The sequence below is a fragment of the Pinus tabuliformis genome, chromosome 6, assembly GCF_031772625.1.
Source record: "Pinus tabuliformis cultivar Carrire ecotype Pingquan chromosome 6, CPIR1, whole genome shotgun sequence".
Taxonomy (NCBI): Eukaryota; Viridiplantae; Streptophyta; class Pinopsida; order Pinales; family Pinaceae; genus Pinus; species Pinus tabuliformis.
Window position 1 is genome coordinate 1,982,876,323 of NC_142292.1, and position 22,149 is coordinate 1,982,898,471.

Consider the following 22,149-nt stretch of genomic DNA (forward strand, 5'->3'; position numbering starts at 1 on the left):
TATGCACATGCTCTTGCTCCTCTGTGATTATCCTTGACTGCTCTTTCCCTGCATCCACTTTTTCCATTTTCATTTGAATTGCAACCCATCATCCATAGAAGGAAAGTTATGGTTCCACGCTAGACTATAACGTATTTTTCATTATCCTCCTCATATCTTCATTAACATTTGGTTTTTCATTCTATGGATTCTTTAATGCAACACTCCTTGAAGTATTGGCAGCCTTCATGGTCACACAATGTCTCATGGGCACCACAGAATCCACCCCAAGAAATCAACATTGTGGCTAGATACCCTGAATACAACTGCTTGCCATCCTTCCATTCTAGGAATGGGTGGTGGAGTTGTTTTCTACATTGTTAATGGTGCCATTTTTATTGTCATAATTATATGAATCTACCAACTATGAAAATAATATCTATCTTATATCGAGGGTATTGGACTCCACAACTATAACGCTTTCATTCAAACTCTTGCTTATTTTTCTTCGTTGCTTAAATCCATACAAATTTCTTGTCATAGTATGATTTTTCATGAAGTGTTTGTTCTCTATCATAAAGCTACAGGTTTCCTTGAATGTTACAAAACATAATTCAACAAATCAATGAATAACCTATCAAGAAATCTATAGTCAAATCCTATGGAATCTTTCTAAAGTTGAATTTCGTCTATCTCAATCTTTCTAGGGGATTTTTAATTTATGTATTTACTTATTCTATTGTTTTTATTTATTTAATAGGCGTCAATCTTGAAAAATTCTCCTATTGGTTGTCCTAAGAAGGATAAAATGCAATTATCAATTGTTGAATCATTTGGCTTTACACAACATTCTAATCAACCATGTAATATTCACAATGAAGTTGATGCTCATCTACATGAATACGTTGAATCAAATAGTGTAGAGCTTGTTGAAATAGAAAACCCATCAAAGAAACACAAAATAATATTAAAATCCAAATGGAATACAAGGTTTCCATGGGCTTATGTTTTAAAACATTTAATGGTAATGAAAGAATAAAATGTTCTTGACGTGTTAAATTTAAAAGTGAGACTCCATTTTCAAAAGAGTGAACTACCACTCTTCATGTTAGTGGTATAAGTGGCCATGCAAAATCAAAAGCTTATTTTTTTTTTCAACTTTTGGAGGGAACAAGCGATTGAAGCAATATTCCAATCACTAAACATGTAGAACTAATGGTAAATGTTGGGAAGGAGAAAATTATATCAATGATTGAAAACATGTATTTTGTTGCTATACATGATTTATCTTTAGAAATGTATAATTCAATATGTGACTTGAATAGGTATAAATGAACTCCACCACCAAGAAAAGATTTTCTTCAAGTTTCTAAAGAGGTGTATTGGAACAAACTAAAAGAGAAGATTTTACATAGGTCATTTTACTCAATTTTAGTTGATGAAAGCACTGATCAAATTATGAAACACCAATTGATTGATTATATTACATTTTTGACGAATGGAGGAAGAGTTCAATGTTTAACAAAGTTTATATGTTTACTTCAAATAAAGGATGGAATAGCTCAATGTAAGTATGATCTAGTGAGAACTCTTTTAGCATAAATGGATTTATATTTGATGAAGTTTGTTGGTTTTGGTTCAGATGGTGCTTCTTCCACGAGGGGTATTCATGAGGGTTTATCTCCTAAGCTTCGTATGCTACTCATTTATTAGTTATCCATTGCATAGATCATGGGGAAGCATTAACAATCAATGAGGCTTCATCTCATTTTCGAGAGTTGCAATATATTAACAAATTTGAAACAAAGTTTATTCATGACTTGGAAAATCAACTAAAGGACAAGGAAAATTGAGAGAGCTAATGTATACATTTCAAATCACTAAGTTAGTGGTCTTACAAATTCATCAAATTAGGCGGCTCTCTAGAGGAAAGGTCATGGAAAGACTTGTTAAACTCATGCATTATTTATCACGATTGGGAATCAGGGGAGAAACAAATGTATGAGTTGGCAACAATATTTCAAGTGCATACTTGCATCCATATACTTGTAGACATGCTCGTTGAATTAAATAAGTTGAATCAAAAGAGAGGATCATGTTGCTATTACATATATTGACACTACTTTACATGTTTCTATTAGCATTCTTCATAAATGATTTTTGGAAAGCATTTTTGGTGTAGATGCAGTGCATATGTCTTCTTTTTTAGTTAAAGCATAAAGAGGAACCCTTGAATTTGCAAATAGTACAAGTATGGTACATTTACATCCATTGAGGTTTGAAATTTTTCCAAAGATGAAAATATCGGGGCTACTATATGATTGTCTTTTTTTGGGAAAATGTTTTATTGTAAAGGTGATTAAATCTTTAGATAGGAGATTCATAGATTTACATGTATTTAATGTGGATAAGTTTTGCACTTTTCAACATTATTATGAAGAAGTGAATGATATAGACTGTCCAACAAAAATATAGTTGAAATGTTTATGTGAAAAATCTATTGTGGATAATTGTGGATACTGTTAGATGTTTGGGTGAAATGAATTAATTTATTTGTGCTATTTGTAAATCATACCTGAAAAGCATATGTATGGCATGACACCTATGTGGAGATGAACATGGATGGTTTTAAGACTTTCCATATTGATGCAATTATGGCAAGCTATTCTTGTTATCCCAACAACCACATCAGTGTGTGAAAGACACGTCAGTGTGTGAAAGAGGCTTCTGAAAATTAAACACGATAAAAATTGATGATAGATAAAGACTTTCATTGGAGACACTAAATATGTTAATGTTTCTATCTCTAAGTGCACATTATGCTCTAAATGAGGTAGATTGGAATGCTACTTATGATGTAAGGAAATAAATGAAAACTAGAAATCCATTTCCATTGGGAAAATATATTTATATTTTCAATTATGTAAGTCCAAATACTTTTGAAAATCATCTAATGAAACATATGTTTACCTTTTTTTAATAGAATTTGAGATTTTTTTGTTTGTTTATTTACTAGTAATATTGAGATTTTATAGTGTTTTCATTGAAGCTACTCTTTAAATTTTTAAGATTAAAGATTTAGAATGACACTATTTTATTATGGATTTCTTTTGAAGGGTTTATTTAATATATACTTTTCAGTAGAAGTGAATTTTTTTTATAACCTTTCATCTTTGAAGGGTTAGATGAATATATACCCTTCCAAATTAAATTAAGAGTAGACCTTCAAATTTGATCACTGGTTGCCATCCATTATTATTAGCAGCAGCAGTGAAGAAAGTGAAAAGGGTGACGGCGTGATGTGATGTGCCCAATTTGTCAAGACCCATTTTCCACTACACACCCTACAAAACCGTTGTCGTGCAAACATCTTTATCATTCCAAATGCATTCTTAATGGTTTTGTCTTAAAAATTCATGTCCAATCTACAGACATCAGCCTGCGTTGCATAACATTAATCCCCTTGTTTAACTACTATTTTTTTGTTTGGTAATTTTCCTCCTCTCCTTTCCTTTCTTTCCTTTCAAGATTGCCTTGAATGAACTTTGAGTATGAGAAGCATGTAGGATTATTAATTTTAATTGAAATTGTTTTTATTAATTTTAATTTAGATGTTTAAAGAGGTTTGTTTGATTTACCACAAATTTTTCATTTGTAATCCAAATGTTATGAATTATATATAATAATTGGACTATTTCAGTTAAATTAAGTGAGGATAAAATTTAATAAATTATATAATTTATTTAAAATTTAACAATGATAAAATGTTTATCTATAAATTTTTATGTTTAAATAATTTATTCAAAAAGTTTGTTCTCAAAAAATATTAAGAAATTCATCTTTACTACAAGAAAGTAAAAATATAAGAAATTTCACATCTCTTTCATATTATATTGTGATATCAATCTTATTTTATTTTACATATAATGGGGAATTTCCATGTATCTTTCTTTTCTCAAAAAAAAAAAAAAAAAATCTTCTTCACTAGTTCTTGTTTCACACATCAATTATATTAGGCTGAAATATATACCAAAGAATAACTAAGTTGGTCATGTTGGTTGAGGCCATGGATTGTTTCCCTCTCCAAGGGTTCTAACCATGTAAAAACATTAGGTATTAATGTTTTATCTATTTTCCAAAGCGGTTATTTAAGGTGTTCATCCTACAAGGAAATACCCTATTTAGTCAAACACCATTCCTAAGCAATCTAGAAGACATTGGTGCCAATGAGTGTTGCACTGACAAAAACATGGATTAATTATGTAAAAGCATATGTTCCCATTAAGGGATGTAGCTTCCTCATAAAACTTGAGGAGGCCAACATTTCTAAAAGGGAGATTAGATGTGTTATAATAAGATAATGGTACATAGCACTCTCCTTGTCTTGGGCCTCCCTCTCACATAAAATGTTATGTGTCACAACTTATTGATGTTGTCATCACTATCTTTAATTTTCTTACAAACTCCATTGGGCACACAAAAAAAAAATGTATACTACTAAATGAGAAGATAGTATTCATTAAAAATTAAAATTAATAATTTTTACAAAATCGTGTAAAACCCATTGTGCGCCTTATTTATATAGCTTCGCCACCAACATTGTGGTTTGATTATCAATGTACCATTACTCGTGCTCATGATTAAATATTAGTGTTGGTAACGTCAATAAGTTTGTTTACTATAATCAATGAGCATATGTAAAGGGCCATTGGCACTTAACCAATGCACCTTAACATCAACATAGCACTACATTTCAACAAATCCATTGATCATAAAATAATATATACATTTTGAAGTGCACTTACAAGTCCAAAAAACTCATTTCTAAGACTTTCACCATAAAATTTCTCATGAGATAGTTCTTCCACATCTATTGCATATGGTTTTTCCAATTCGACATTTTAAACCAATCAATATGGGTCACTATCAGAGAATTTGATTCTTATATAAATATCTTAATATAAAAATGAAACAACAAAACAAAAAAATCAACATATAATAGTAAAATCGGGAAGCTTTATAGTTTAATTCAAGTTTCCTTTTTTATAGTAATTACTTGTGAAGTTATTTGATTTTTTATTAATATTTTGTTCTAATTTCCTTTATCAAAACAATTACCATAACATGAACATGAAGATTACAAAAACAAAGCAACACAAGATATAGGCTCCAAGCTAGAGTAAAACCCCTCCAAGGGAAAACCCAGAAAAATTCTCTTCTTATAGAATGAGATCAAATGAGATATCCAAGATCCATAACTACAAAAACTTCCACCTCTAGATGTCAAGTCAAACCTTCCTTCCTTCCAGTAGATTCTTTAGCAAGAGACTAGCAACAAGAGATGTACCAAGGCAGATCTTCCACAAACTCTAGCTCAAGAAGAATTCCTTTCTTCGAGACTTCATACCTCCTCATCTTCTCCATATTCTCTATGATATTCCAAACCAAATACATCCAAGTGTGTGTGTTCAAATGAGCTTCATCTTCCCTCTATTTATACAGTTCAAGGGGGGTGCAAATAGACACGTCCATTGGGGCAGAGTTGACTTATCATGTAAGCCGACTTGGCACCCAGAGGGAATTCTATCCCAATAGAATTTTCAATGGGTCCAAAATATGACTTTTACTCTTTTACTCAAAACCTAGAAGCATGAAGAACATGATTTTCTAGAAAAAATAATAATAATTTTCTTTTCTTTTTTTCATTTTATTTTTACATAAATGTACAATTTATGAATATCGAAACTAGTTACATTCTCCAATACTCCCTCTTAACTAGGGAGGTATTCATAATTGTATACTCGATACATGGATACTCTCAAACTGAAATATTCTCATAAGAAGAGTCAAATTGATAAGCCATATTTAAGCATCGACATCATGACCAACATTGTCAACATAGTAAGGCCTTAACTTGACAAGCTCTTCTCATACCAGAGCATAATGTTGGGAGGCTTTATGTGAGATACCACACTACCTCTTCAAGGTAGATACCCCATCTTGATGTTCATTAGTTATGTCCTTTTAGGATTGTTCTTATCTTAGATTACCTATAAAGAATTCTAGTCCTCATCGACCATGCTTATCTTGGATAAATGTCAAATCCTCAAACAATGTCGATTTACTTCCTATCGTAGATTATTTATACTCAAGGAGTATCAATCTCAAATGCTTATCCAATCCTTTGGACCCTATTCTTCCTCCATGGCCTTCACTAGACCTACGGTTGTTAGTCCTAGACTAGTGCATGATGCATGAAGAAGTGAATATAATGTCCATGTCACTCTCAAATAGAGAGGAGATCCTCATTCCCTCTTGATTAGGGTATAGATCCATGCCCATTTTTAAACATTTAAGGAGAATTCTTACTCCCTCTTAATCATAGAGGAGATTCCTTACTTCCTTTTAACTGGGAAGTCATAACCATAAGTTCTTTTAGTCTGTCTTCATCAATATATCAATTGTTATTCCTTCATGAAGATCTTCAAGTAGCTACATCTTCCTAGAACTAAACTGTGACATGATACAGGCCATCAACCTTTCATATTACTTTCCTCTAGTCATCATCAATAAAGGCACTATATTGAGCCAATCAAGGTAGAGCTAAAGATAGCTTCTTCTAATAATGAAAGTGAACTTCATTGTCATATGAACATCAGGTTATCTTTTTATATTGCTACATTTCCATTCCAAGATGATATAGACATCTTAACCACATGATCTTCTAAAGATTACCAAAACCATCCACTCAATCATTGTATTCATTGAGTTCAAATCAAACAGTTGTATATACTTGCCTCAACTGCCATTATGCATTTCTACAACATTCTTCCAAGTAGAAAAGGCATATACCAACCAAATAACCAATACTAAAACATAATTACCTCAAGATGGCCTCTTGTTGAAATATCATATTTAGCTTATTTCCTTTCCTTGAGATCAACATGCTTCGGCATATATCCAAAAATTCTTCTCCATGCTTTTCACTTTTCAATCAAAGTGCCCATGGAACGATCTAATGAGCAAGCTATATTATCTTCTTCCTTGGAGTTTTCATTATCAACTCTCTTTCTTCCTTGTCAATCAAACGAGCTCTCCTTCTAGCCCCTTCTCGTGGGTTTGCAATATGACCTACCAAGGATCCAAGTCATATCCCAAGAAGATCATCAATACGAGAGTCGTTTAAATTATAACAGTGTCAAATTCTTCTATATGCTCCCTTTAAAGTCAACATTTCTTTGCAAGCTTAATCTTCGTATTACAACAAGATTATGCTTTATCTAACTCATCTAGAAGCTTCAACATTATGTTTATCAAGGTATTTATAGTTCCTTCTTCCCATCATGCTCATTATCATCATCAATCATGAGCCTTGCTCAACTTTTTTCTTCCATCCTTCTCATCTTGCTTTCTTTGTTGTGTACATGCATTTTTTACCAACAAGTAGAACCAAGCAAAATATAAAATAGCAAAAGCATGATGTCAATTTTGTCAATCTAGGGTTGTCATGGTTTCTAAGAGGGTGTACTTCTAGGGTTCTAGTTAGAAACCCTATATATCTTTATCTAACCCTTATTAGGGTTTTAGAAACCCTAGGGTTTTGATGTCAAACCTTAGGTTTTATCCAATTCAACCCTTATTAGAGTTTTACCATATACCCTAAATTATCGTTTCAAATTGTATCTGCAAACCCTAGATCTTATAGTTGGTAAGGTTTTCTTAGAGGGAACAAATAGATAAGATTAGGGTTTTTCATTTCTAGAATTAGTTTAGTCCAGAGTTCGAAAACCCTAAATATCAAACGTCTTCAAGATTTCTACAAACCCTAATAACTTTTATATTATTAAAACTTACAATAAGGAATTATGAAACCCTAACTGAAAAACCCTAAACATATTATATACATACCTTAAAATCTATTACCTTTGTCTTCCATAAATACGAGGAACATTTTTTCCTTCATTGATCTTCCTTCTCCACGACCACGACCACAACCTGCCACTTTCTTTGCGAGATCTAAGTTATTGTTAACACTTCTTCAACAATATTTTATTTTAATGCAAGTGCCTCAACTTGTCCTATGTTGTGTTGTTGGCTTCGTCTTATCAATTCAATATTGATTTATCAATCCACACAGTCTTTTGTCCATCGATTATTATTATCTTCTTTCAGGTCGACTTCCTTACATGAAATCACTATCGATGTCTTCGCATGTCATTTCTCATTGTCACATAGTTTATGATCTTACTGATATCAGATGTCATAACAGTTCATATGTGACATGTCAAAGGATAGTCACTGTTCATATGTGACGTAGGTGCGATTCTACATGTAGAACATAAGCTTACCATGTAACGATGCCAAATTTCAATATCTCATACCATTATTCCATCATTTTAAATTATACCTTCAGATGATTCGGATACGAGTCCTCAAATGTTATATCAATACACATAGCGCTGCCATACCAGGGTTGTCTCCATTATTGTTCACATTAAGGTCCCTGTGCTATATTATAAAAACCCCCAAAGACGAGTCGCCATACTTTTGAGACACCAAAAATATGTGCTTTGATATATGTGAGTCACACCGATGAGAGAGAAATTGTGCTTTGATATATGTGAGTCACAAAGTAAATTTGAATCATTGTGTAAGTTGAGCTTCTGTTGAAAGAAATTTGCATACGTCAATATGGTTGACGTGCAAGCCACCGATCATGGTTTTGCTTTTAATGTGAGCCATCACAATCACATAGCGAGCCTCAGTCCATAGTCTTCCGTGCCAGTTTCGAGTAAAAACTTGTATATCTCTTGATTATGCAATGTAGAAATATGACAACCAAGCTAACCACAAAATGCCACAAAGGCATGTGAATGCAGGTTCATTGAATCATTACACACTAAATAATACGATTTCATAGGGTGCGGATTTTAGTCACGCACAACGAGCTACTGTGGAGGAGAAGAGGGCCACAAAATATTATAGTGAGCCACTGGAACGAACCACAGAGAAGAGCATTCATTCGTAAGATCGTGTCACAAAACTTAAAGATATTAATTTCAAGTTAAAGACCATAAAACCATAACTACTATGCGATCCATAAAATTTCGAGGTCACTCAAAATTACGTGCCACAGTTGATGCGCTAGCTATCAACGATCTTTGTTATGCGAGCATATACATAGTGAGATTCAAAATTAGGGTTCTTTTACAGATTAGAATAATTGATATGCCCATAATCTTCTTTAACCTTCAGAATCTGTCATCTACATGAATCTGTCTAACATCTACATGAATGCACCAGATCTAAATCCAGGAGCCAAAATATAGTGATCTATAGGCCTCCTTTACTAAACCAAATCTTTAATACCATGTTGGAAATAGGGAGGCTTTATAGTTTAATTCATACTTCCTTATCCATAGTAATTACTTGTGAAGTTATTTGGTTTCTTATTAAACTTTTATTCTGGTTTTTTTCATCAATCAATTACCATAACATGAACATGATGATCACAGAAACAAAAGAACACAAGATATAGGCTCTAAGCTAGGGAAAAACCTCTCCATGAGGAAAACACAAAAAAATTCTCTTCTTATAGAATCAGATCAAATGAGATATCCAAGACCCATAACCATAGAAATGTCCACCTCTAGATGCCAAGTCAAACCTTCCTTCCTTCCATTAGATTCATTAGCAAGAGACCAACTACAAGAGATGTACCAAGGTAGATCTTCCACAAACTCTAGCTCAAGAAGAAACCCTTTTTTCCCCTCCTCATCTTCTCCATCTTAGATGATATTTCAAATGAGCTCCATCTTCCCTCTTTATATAGTTCAGAGGGGGTGGGAATACACATGCCCATTGGGGCAGAGCTAACTTGTCATGTAGGTTGACTGGGCACCTAGAGGGGTTTCTGTCCCAAAATTACATTCATTTTTTTCTTTTTTTTCTTTTATAATAGGTTCAAAATAGGAATTTGACTCTTTGACTCAAAACCTAGAAGCATGAAGACCCTGCTTTTCTAGAAAAATAATAATAATTTTATTTTTCTAGTTTCTTTTGCTTTTTACATCAAATACATAGAGGTACAAATTACAAAGACTAAAACTAGTTACATTCTCCAACACTCCCTCTTAAGTAGGGAGGTATTCATAATTGTACACTTGATACATGGATACTCTTAAACTGAAATATTTTCATAAGAAGATTTGGATTGATAAGCCATCTTTAAGCATCAACATTGTGACCAGAATTGTCAACATAGTAAGGCCTTAACTTGACAAGCTCTTCTCATATCAGAGCATAATGTTGGGAGGCTTTACGTGAGATACCACACTACCTCTTCAAGGAACATACCTTATCTCGATGTTCACTGGGTATGTCCTTCTAGGACTATTCTTATCTTGGATTACCCATCCTCAAAGAATTACAGTCCTCTTCAACCACTCTTATCTCAAATACTTGTCAAATATTCAAAAAGTGTCTGTTTACTTCCTATATTGGATTCTTTATCCTCAAGGAGTATCAATCTTAGATACTTATCCAATCCTCCAAACCCCATTCTTCTTCCATGGCCTTCACTAGATGTACAGTTTTTAGTCCTAGCCTAGTGCATGACACATGAAGAAGAGAATATAATGTCCATCTCACTCTCAACCAGAGAGGAGATCCTCATTCCCTCTTGATTAGGGAATAGATCCTTGCTCCTTTTTAAACATTTAAGGAGACTTCTTACTCCCTATTAAGAATAGAGGAGATTCCTCACTTCCTTTTAACTAGGAATTCATAATCACAAGTTCTTTTAGTGTACCTTCATCAATATATCAGCTACTAGTCCTTCATGAAGATCTTCAAGTAGTTGCATGGTCCCCCCCCCCTTTTCTTCGCATCTCATCAAATTGAGCTTTCATATTCCTGGAACTAAAATGTGACAAGATTTGGGCCATCAACCTTTCATATTACTTTGCTCTAGTCATCGTCAACAAACGCATTAAATTGATCCAATCAAGGTAGAGCTAGAGACAGCTTCTTCTAATCATGAAAGTGATCTTCATCGTCATATGAACATCAAGTTATCATTTTGTACTTCTACCTTTCTATTCCAAGATGATATAGACATATTCACCACATGATATTCTAAAGATTACCATAACCATCTATTCAATCATTGTATTCATTGAGTTCAAAACAAACAGTTGTAGATACTTGCCCCAACTACCATTATGCTTTTTTTCAACATTCTTCCAGGTAGAAAAGCCATATACTAACCAGATAACCAATATCAAAACATAAATAGCTCAAGATAGCCTCTTGTCGAAATATCATATTTAGCTTATTGTCTTTCCTTGAGATCAACATGCTTCTACATATGTGCAAAAATCATTCTCCATGCTTTTTGCTTTTCAATCAAATTTCCCATGGAACGAGCTAATTAGTAAGCTACAATATCTTCTTCCTTGGAGTTGTATTATCAACTATCTTTCTTCCTTTAGGAGACCATATCTGAGGTCGATCAAATGAGCTCTCCTACCCTCTTCTCGTGGTTTTTCAATATGACCTACGATGGATCCAATTCATATCCCAAGCAGATCATCAATATCAAAGTTGTTTAAATTATAATAGTGTCAAATTCTACTATCTGTTCCCTCTAAAGTCAACATTTCTTGGAATGCTTAATCTTTGTATTACAACAAGATTCTGCTTTATCTAACTCATCATTTGGAATCTTCAACATTATGTTTGCTAGGGTCTTTATAGTTCCCTCTTCCCATCATGCTCATCATCATCAAGTATGAGTCTTGCTCAACTTTATTCTTCCATCCTTCTCATCTTACTTCCTTTGTTAAGTACCTGCAATTTTTACTTACAAGTAGAACCAAGAAAATATACAACGACAAAAGAATGAGGTCAATTTTATCAATCTAAGGTACCCATGGTTTCTCACATGGTGTACTTCTAGTTTTCTAGTTACAAACCTTATATTTATTTATCTAACTCTTATTATGGTTTTTAGCGTAAACATCAGCCTTAGGGTTTTGATGTCAAATCCTATCCTAGGTTTAAACCAATTCAACTATCACTATAGTTTTACCACATACCCTAAATCATCCTTTCAAAATTGGATCTGCAAAGATCTTATAGATGTTAGGGATTTATTAGATGTAACAAATAGTTAGGGTTTTTCATTTCTAGGGTTATTTTAGTCTAGGGTTCAGAAACCCTAAATATCAAACATCTTCAAGATTTCTACAAACCCTAGTAAATTTTATACTTATCAAAACCTGCCATAAGGAATTTTGAAACCCTAAACATACCTTAAAGACTACGTACCTCTATCTTCCATAAATACTAGGAACTTCTTCAAAGAGGCTCTTAAACATTTTGTCCTTCACTAGTCTGCCTTCTCCATGACCACAATCTTCCACTTTCTTTGCAAGATCTAGGTTATTGTAATCACTTCTTCAACAAGTCTTTATTTTTAATGCAGGTGCCTCAAGTTCTCCTATGTTGAGATGTTGCTTTCATCTTATTAATTCATAACTAGTTCTAATTGCAAGTATAAATCAATCCACACAGTCTTTTGTCCATCCAATATTATTATCCTCTTTTCGGTTGGCTTCCTTACACGAAATCACTATCTATATCTTCACATGTCCTAGACTCATTGTCCATATATAATTCAATTCTCATTGTCACATATTTTACGATCTTACTTCTATCAGACGTCATAATAGTTCATATGTGACACATCAGACATCGAACATGTTTTCCCTCCTACGACCAATCTAAGTTAGCTCACAACTATGTTTGTGAACTAACTTTTGATAACCAAATGAGTCCATGTAGCTTTCTGCCATATTACTATTGCATAAGTTGTCATATAACCTTATTCATGTACTGTCACTCAACCTTAACTTGAATAATGAAAACTTGAGTGTAGGACATCCATACCACTGGGCCATGCAGGCCATACCACTAGGTTATGCTAATCGTGTCATTGGACCATGATAACTGTGTCAGTGGGCCATGCAGGCCTTACCATTGGGCCATGATAATATTTTTATAGAGAAACAATATGTATCGATGTCGACCATATATACTATGAATCAATCAATAGGAATGGTGTATACATATTGTATGTCAAATCATAGGAATGTGCCATATATGTTGTGCATACATACTGTGATCATGATACATCAAATTCGATCTCTATGGATAGTCATACCCTAAATACCTTGGTGCCATATATTGACGCTTCTCTATGTGATCCTACAAATAAATTGAATATCATATATATATATATATATGTTTATATATATACCATAAAATTCCAAACACAACGATTCCCATGCTATGATTATCATATCGTTGTGTATTGATGCCATACAGGAACATACCATGCAGCAAGAGATGTGAGACTATAACCATAATGTGAGACGGTGTGACTATAATCAACATACCAATGCAAGATTGTGCCTAAGACATGTGATACCAATGCAATGATTGTAGCCACAGAGATTCAATACCATACTCAGAGATGTGATGTGAATCAAACTAATATGGGACTATGTCTTAGACATACCAATGTAATTACTGTAGCCACAGAGACTCGAGACCATAAGACATAAAGAGAGCGAGAGTCATGTAGCCAAAATGTTGGTCCTGTAGTGAGATATATCCAATAGCTTATAGTCTAGAGCGATATAGTAATCTCGAGGCAGATGTGAAAACCGTAGACCATAAGTGCCATCCATAGCTGCTATTTTGGAGATCAACACAATGGGAAATTTATAGTTATTTCCATGAAGGTTCATGACCCTTGAGAGGAATCGATATGAAGCTATGGAAATCGACCTTGGATTCTCATGGTGGGAATCATAATTTTTAAATTTCAATTTCGCTCCAATAATTGAAGCCAACATAAATGATAATATTAATATATTTTTTTTGTTCCCAAGAATTTAATTTATATTTATTTATTCAATCTAATGTAGAAGGGGATGGTTGTTTGGGAATTTCTCCCTGGCTTCCAAATTCAACACTCCCTCTCAGCTAGGGAGAAATTTCCATTTGCACCAAAAGCCTCATCTAGGATATCTCATTATAGCTGCATCTTGACAAATCTCGAGTGAACATATCTCAATCATAAGGAAGATAGATAATTGTGTCATCGATAAGACACATCTCATATCATCTCCTAAAAGAATAGGAATATATAGCCAAAGGTGGGGGAGATCAACCCTCCAAACCCTACCTGTCTTGAAGACACATCTCACAACTATATTAATAAGACATCCATCTCATCATATATCAACATAACTTGATTATTTTGATCATCATCTGAACAATCTCGATCCAGTAAAGGAAGAAGAAGAATCATCATAGGGGAGCTCTGGATACCACCCTATTAACTCAATCATCATCATAGGGGAGCTTCGGCAACCACCCTATCAACTCAATCATCATCATAGGAGAGAATTTGACCTCTTCCCTATATCCAATAATCAATTCGGTCATATGAAGTAGAATTGTCATCATCATCAAGTTATATCTCATGTCAGCTCATCTACGCCCATGTCCATCTGTTGAACAATCTCAAATCTAAAGAATAAGAATCACTATAGGGGAGCTTTGGCTACCATCTTGAATCTAATACCAATAATTTTCTCAACCAGAAGGCTACTAATATGCATCTACTTAGCCAAAGGGTTAATAAATCAAATGCTTAGCCAATAATGCTAAGAAACCACAACTCATAAGAATCATTATTAGAGAGCCTCTGCTTCTATTCAGGAGAATCACCAATGTGTAACCTCTGCTACCACCTAGGAGAATCACCATCAGGGAGTATCTGCTACCACCTAGGAGAATCACCATCAGGGAGTATCTGCTAACACCCAAAATCCACATACAATATGAGGGATGCCACTTACTATGAGAGGTAAGGATCGCACCTATCATATTGTCTCAATTGATCTTCCCATATTGACCCTCAATGATCAAGTGGTAGAACACCTGCATCTCTAGCTTGAGCAGGACTCCAATTATCATAAATGGTAAGGATCATGCCTAACTCAAGAAGCCAACAGCCATTAGCTAGATGAGTGAGAAACTTGATTCCAACTAGGGTATACTCGGTAGGGGGAGATACACACTTACCTTGAGGTAAGGATCAGACATGCCCTAGAACAAAAATAAGGGAGATACACACTTATTGTGAGGTAAGTATCAGACACACATATTGTCCACAATTTCCATCAACCCTGCGAGCTCTTAGGCTCAATTCCTCAAACTAGGAGCTTAGACAAGGAGGGAGAGCATAGCTCAATGTCCTCGATCAACCTTGACCCCTGCATAGGAGGGTCACATCCATCAGTCCAAGTTGTACTCTCAATATCAAAATCTTTCATGCTCATCCATCATTTATGTTAGATCCTCACTGCTCCTTTCTACAAAATATCAATGTGCCCAAATCCAACACCAACTCAAATAGTGCACTAAAGAGTTCAACCACACTACCTTATGTAGGAGTTTCAAGCAGCAATCCTCTTATTTCCTATTCATATTAGACATCGAATCAAATATTTTGTTAGATAAAAATCATGATATAAAGAAAAAAATACCATATTCATCATTTCTTCCTCTCACACAAGGAGGCAACAACCAAGCCCAAGCTTGTATTATGTAGCAGTATTATCTTAATATATGAACATGTCTTTATCCGAACTCTATATGTCCAGACTTTATTTAGCTTGGGGTGCATCAATGCAAGGATCCATCAGATCTAGCAACAATAATCCATTAATGCAATATAGGATGCCATGATTCTGACAATTCACTTCCTCTAACAAGGAAGTCTTCTACTACACTTCTTCACGGGACTAGTCCTAACAACAATGAACTTGTTAGCATATAAAATTAATTAACAAAGACATACCTTCAACAACATTAAATGATCATTAATCCAAGTTTAGAAGACTTGTTTCAATTTGCAATTATGGGTCATATTCATCCATCTCAAAACTTCTAAGGTAGCCCAAGTTGACAATCATTAGACAAATAATAATAGGTGTTGGGATCTCATTAAGGGTTTTTCCCTCTTAATGTCAAGCCTCTTCAATAATCATCAATCAAGACTTCAACCTATATATCATATTACTATCATGCATCAAGATCATTATTTCTTCAGGACATAGGCATACAAAATTGTCATATATCATATCACGGAATCAAACTATATCAGGTATATATATATATATATATATATATATATCATTGTCATGACAAGTCATCATCAACTATTCAATTTGGCTTCAATGTCATATATGTATATGTCATCAATTGTCCATCAAGGGTCAATGTCAAGTGTACCTCCATACCATACTGTATACAAAATTCAACACCGAAAATCAAGGAGATTTAAACTTATAACATGCACCAGTATATTACATTTACTAGGAATTTAACTTAAAAACATAGATATTTAAGATTATTACATAAATCAAGACTTTTCTAAAGGTAATATTCATGTCATACCTCAGGGCTTAACTTGTCATCCCAAGTTGTAGCTAAAACAAAACATAACAATTTAACATACATACTCTGTAATATTCGGATATGTTAGCAAGTTGTATCATATCCATTTTTTCATTCTCATATGCCCAAAATATTTTTCACTAGATCCTAGAATAAATTTGCATCGGGTTACTTTTCTTGTTCTAGCTTTCTCTATCTTACCTCCACTCTTCTCTTACTACATTGGTTCTCCTTTTCTATACCATTTAGCATCCAAATGGTCCTCGAGAAGGATCCACTTATCACATCTTCATTAGAAAGTTAGAAGCAATCAAATATTCATCCAGAAAGGATAAGAAAAACATTAAATCTAAATAAGGGTTGTGCCATAAAGAGATAACATAAGTTTAGAAGGTACTTGTAGGGACCTTACACAAGAAATGTAGGTTTTAGCTATAAAAATAACTACAGCACACCCAAATCCTAAGTTGTAGTTAACCTAAACTCAAACTTTGTGTTAAGGACCATTCCCTTCAAGGATCATCATGTTATCCAAAAATAGAGGAGCTCAATGCCAATCCTCATACACAGTTTTAGGGCAAAATGTAATAGATATTTAACAAAACTAGACATGCATGCATAGGCCCATAGGCCTCAAGGGTTCAACTTCGCTCTGATACCAAGTGTAGTGACCTTCCCTATGACACTATTTTTTTCTAACTATAAATAATGCAGTTAAGTTTGAAATACAACCATAAGCAATAATTATTTTCAATATATCTAATCATTTACTAACATCTTCCATACCAAGATCACATAATTCCTTAAATACCTATTGTTGGGTGTGGAGCCTGATTATCTTCTTGATTGTTCAGATGTTTTTTGTTTCAGTCATGGTTGGATCCCATTATTGCTGCTAGGGGGGTCCAGGGGGGGTGTTATGCAACCAGCTCACAAAATTGAAGAAAAAAAAATCAATGACTTGAGAAATAGCCTCTTCGAGGGTACAACCTTCTTTACATCACATAAATGTAAAATTCTTCAATGACACAAATGATAATGCGTCCTTGTTATATATAGGAGTCTAAAGGATCACAATATAATCAGAGCCTACATAATAATAATAATGTAAGGGCACAACAATAACAATAGTGATATTTTATGGGGCACAACAATAACAATATGGGGGCTAGATGGGAAAAATAATAACAATAAGGGGCTACTCTAACAATAATAATAAGGGGTCTAGACTAGTATTATAGGTACCTAGCATTCCCCTCTCCTTCAAAAAAGTGTTTTCCTCAATGATTGAGCGCTTTTGGATGCTTCTATATAAAATTCTCATCCCTCCATGTGGAACATTCAGCAGGATAGTTCTTCCACTTAATGCGATACTTTGAAATTAATCGATTTCGTAGTTGCCAGGTTCTTATTCTGTGACCGCTTTAGGCTCAAATGTGAATTTTCCTTCTTCATCAAGTTTTGGAAATACTTTTTGAATTGGGAGCATGTCACCAATAACCTTCTTTAAGCATAAAAAATGGAAAACTAGGTGTACTCAAGAAGATGTAGGTAGCTCCAATTTGTATGTCATAGTACCAATATTTTGCAAGACCTTGTATTGACCATAGTACTTATGTTATAATTTATTATCCTTCTTATCTTGCTTGACAAAAATTTGTTTGTATGGTTGTAGTCGTAAAAATACCCACTCACGTACATCAAAACGTCTTTCACTTCAATGTTGTTTTTCCTGTTATTTCATTCGATTTTGCGTCGAAGTGAGGTTATCCTTTAATATTTGGATAACTTCTTGTTGATGCTCGATGTGATATTCCACTGCCTAAACCTTAGAATTTTCTCCTAAAGATGATGTGATGGACGGTCGATGATATACATAAAGTGTTATAAGTGGGGTCATTTTTGTTGCAGTATGGAAGGAAGTGTTATACCACCATGCAACCAGAGGTAACCACTTGACCCATTGTGTTTGTTTATAAGATACAAAGAAACGAAGATATCCTTCCAAACATTTGTTCACTATCTCATTTTTCCCATCAAATTGACGATGATAAGATGAGCTATGGGCAAATTGAGTACCAAGGCAAGAAAATAATGATGTCCAAAAATTTCTAGTGAAAATGGCATCTCTGTCACTTACAATAATCTTTGGGTTTCCGTGTAGCTTTTGAATTTTGTTTCCATAAATGCAGCAGCAATTGTACTGGCTCTAAAAGGATGATATAATGCACAAAAGTGTGCATACTTGGTAAGTTTATCAACTACCACCATGATGACAGTCTTTCCTTCAGACTTGGGTAAAATTGTGATAAACTCCATCGGTACCTCCTCCCAACGCTGACTTGGAATGGTAAACGTTGTAACAGACCTAGGGTCTTAACTATCTCAACTTTATTTTGTTGGAAAACCAAACATTCTACCACAAACTTCTGAATATCATATTTAACTTCTAGACCCCATGGTAAGTTTTTAAAAATCCCAAGTGCCCTCCTATGGGGGAGGTGTGCAATTCCAAAGAATTTAATGTTTGAGTTGGGAATTCTTACAAATATATAAGCGATCTTTGTACCATAATGAATCTTTTTTCCAGCTAAGTGTACCAGAAATATTGGGATCTTATTGTAACTTTTGAATGAGTTTCCACACCTCTTCATCATTCTTACATCCATCCCTTGCTTCAGTTATCCGATCATGTTGGATAATAGAAATGGAACAAAGCAATATTCCACATCCTCGTACCTTGAGAGTGCATCTGCAAAAAAAAAATTCTTTCCTATTTTGCATATGATTTCAAAGTCATAACCTAACATCTTTGTGACCTATTTATGTTGCTCTTTTAAAGATAACATTTTTTCCAAAATGTATTTAATATTATCATGATCTTTTTTTACCTTGAAGCATCTTCCCATTAGGTAAGGTCGTCATTATTTTAGTGCATGTAGTATTTCCAACATTTCCTTCTCATATATAGGTTTTTGTAAATACTATCCCTTGATTGGACGAATCTCAAAAGAAATGGGTTGTCCTTCTTACATTAAAACAACACCAATTCCATTCCTGAGGCATCACATTCCACAATAAAGGTTTTGTGAAGTTTTTCATAGCTAAGACTGGTGATTGGCACATTTCCTCTTTAATATGTTCAAATGCATCTCTCTTTAGTAATGTTGCTAGAGGTGTTGCTATTCTCCCATAATTCTTAACAATTTTGTGATAATACCTTGTCAACTTGAGAAATCCTCAAAGATGCTTTAGGATTGTGGGGATTTTCCATTCCTTAATGTCTTTAATTTTTTTAGGGTCTACCTTAACACCCTCATGAGATACAATATGACCGAAATATTCCACCTCATGTATTCCAAAGAAACATTTGGAGGTGTTTTCATATAATTGTTTCTCCTCCAATTGTTTGAGCACCATGTCAACATGTTGAACATGATCCTTCCAAGATTTGTTGTAGATTACTATATCATAAAAAGATACTAACACAATTTTTCTAAGGGTTTGACATGGAACTCATCAAACCTTGAAATGTGGAAGGTGCTATGTAAGGCCTAAAGGCATGACCAAAAATTCATAATAGTCTTCATGAGTTCTAAATGTTGTTTCGGAATGGCTTCAGTCTTCATTCTAATTTTATGATATCCTAAACGAAGATACAACTTCGTGTAGTAAATTGCTCCATGTAATTCATCCAACAAATCATCAATGATAGGAATGGGAAATTTATCTTGAATAGTGAGTTTGTTTAGCTCCCTATAATTTGGACACATATTCCATGATACATACTTCTTGTGCACCAATAATACTGGATCAAAGAAAGAAATTTGACTAGGTTGAATTATATCGGCCTCTAACATTTCTACAACCATACATTCAATTTCACTCTTTTGAGCATAGGGATATCTATAAGGCCTAATATTTGGAATAACACTTACTAGAATCAAATTAATAATATGATCATGATCACGAATATGTGGGAGGCCTTTGGGAGTCTCAAATACCTTGGAATGAATGTCCAAAACATTTTAGAGATCTAGAGAAATAAATTATTTCGATGTTTGAACCTTTAGTGAGAATAATTGCACAATTATACCCCGTTGTTCTTTTTTCAGAAGCTTTTTCATGCCATTAGATCTTATTATATTTCCTGGTTTCTCTATGATACCCTTTAATTAAACTTCCTTTCCTTCCCAAAAAAATCAAGAAAAGTTCTTGAAAATTAAAAGTTATCATCCCCAAAGATTGTAACCATTGGACTCCTAGTACAACATCAACAACCCCCATTGGAATGGAAAGCATTGGCCTATTCAATACATATTCCCTGATGGTTAGCTTGATATTATGGCACTTTCTAGAGCAATTTATATTTCTCCCATTTGCAACCATCACTTGAGAATTTGGTGTTGGCTATAGAAAGAAATTCAATTCCTTGGCTATCTTACAATGAATAAAATTATGGGTACTACCCGAATCAATCAACATTGTTACCTTTATCTTCTTGATATATCCTTATATATTGCGAGTTTGAGGAGTGGTAATTCCCGCCAATTCATTACAATATATGGTCGGATTCATTTCTTCTTTATCTGGGGTTAGTTCCCAGTGTATATCCTCCTCTTTTGATGTTTCTTGTTCCTTTTCTTCCTCTTCTTCACAATCTATGTAAAATAATTTCTTCTAAGCACACTTATGACATTTAGTGTATTTTTTATCACAATTGTAACAAATCCCTTTTTCTCTTTTTTCCTTTAATTGGTGTGGTTTCAACCTTGTAGGTTGAGGAAGGCTAGGAATAGAAACACTTCCATCTTTATAGTTGTGAGTGGTAGACTTCCATGTTGCCATAATTTTTCTTTCAACTTTTCTTGACACCCTAAATACCTTCTCCAATGAATTAGGTTCCCAAAGGTGAACCTCATGTTGGATGTTATCCTTTAAAGTCTCTATGAAGGAATCAATCCTATGCTCCTATGGAATATCAGTTACCATGATATTCAATTTTTGGAACTCCTAATTGTGCTTCGCCATTGAACCCTTTTGTTTGAGATTTATCAATTGACTAAAGAAGGTGTTGTTCTTTGTATCCTCATAATGTGCTATTATTTCCTCCATAAAAATTTACCAAGTGACAAGTGGCTTACGAGAAAAAATCCATCAATACCATATAAATTGATTGGGTTCTAAATATAAAGATGCAATGCGTACCTTTTGTCTATGTTGCACATCATGGAGGTCAAAATATTGCTCCATTTGTAGTACACATGTTACCGGATCCTTGCCATCAAACTTCCTGATAGTGATATTTGGAATGTGGTGGGTCTTAAACCCAACATTAAAGTCTCTGAAATCATAATTCATATTCCTTTTGTCCTCATCTTTATTTTCATGAATTACCTTATCACCATTGGGAAGCCTTTCTTGCAACAACTTTGTCAACTCTTCCATCTTGACATTCATCATTGCTTCCATGCCTGCTTTTAAACTATCCTTCAAACCTTCCATGTCCATCTCTTTTTTACTTCTAAATCATCCATCTTAACATTAATCATCACTTCCAAATCATTTTTGGTTACTCTTCGCGAGAGCGAAATTTTTTGCACTTGGTCTCATAATTTTGATATGTCATGTTGC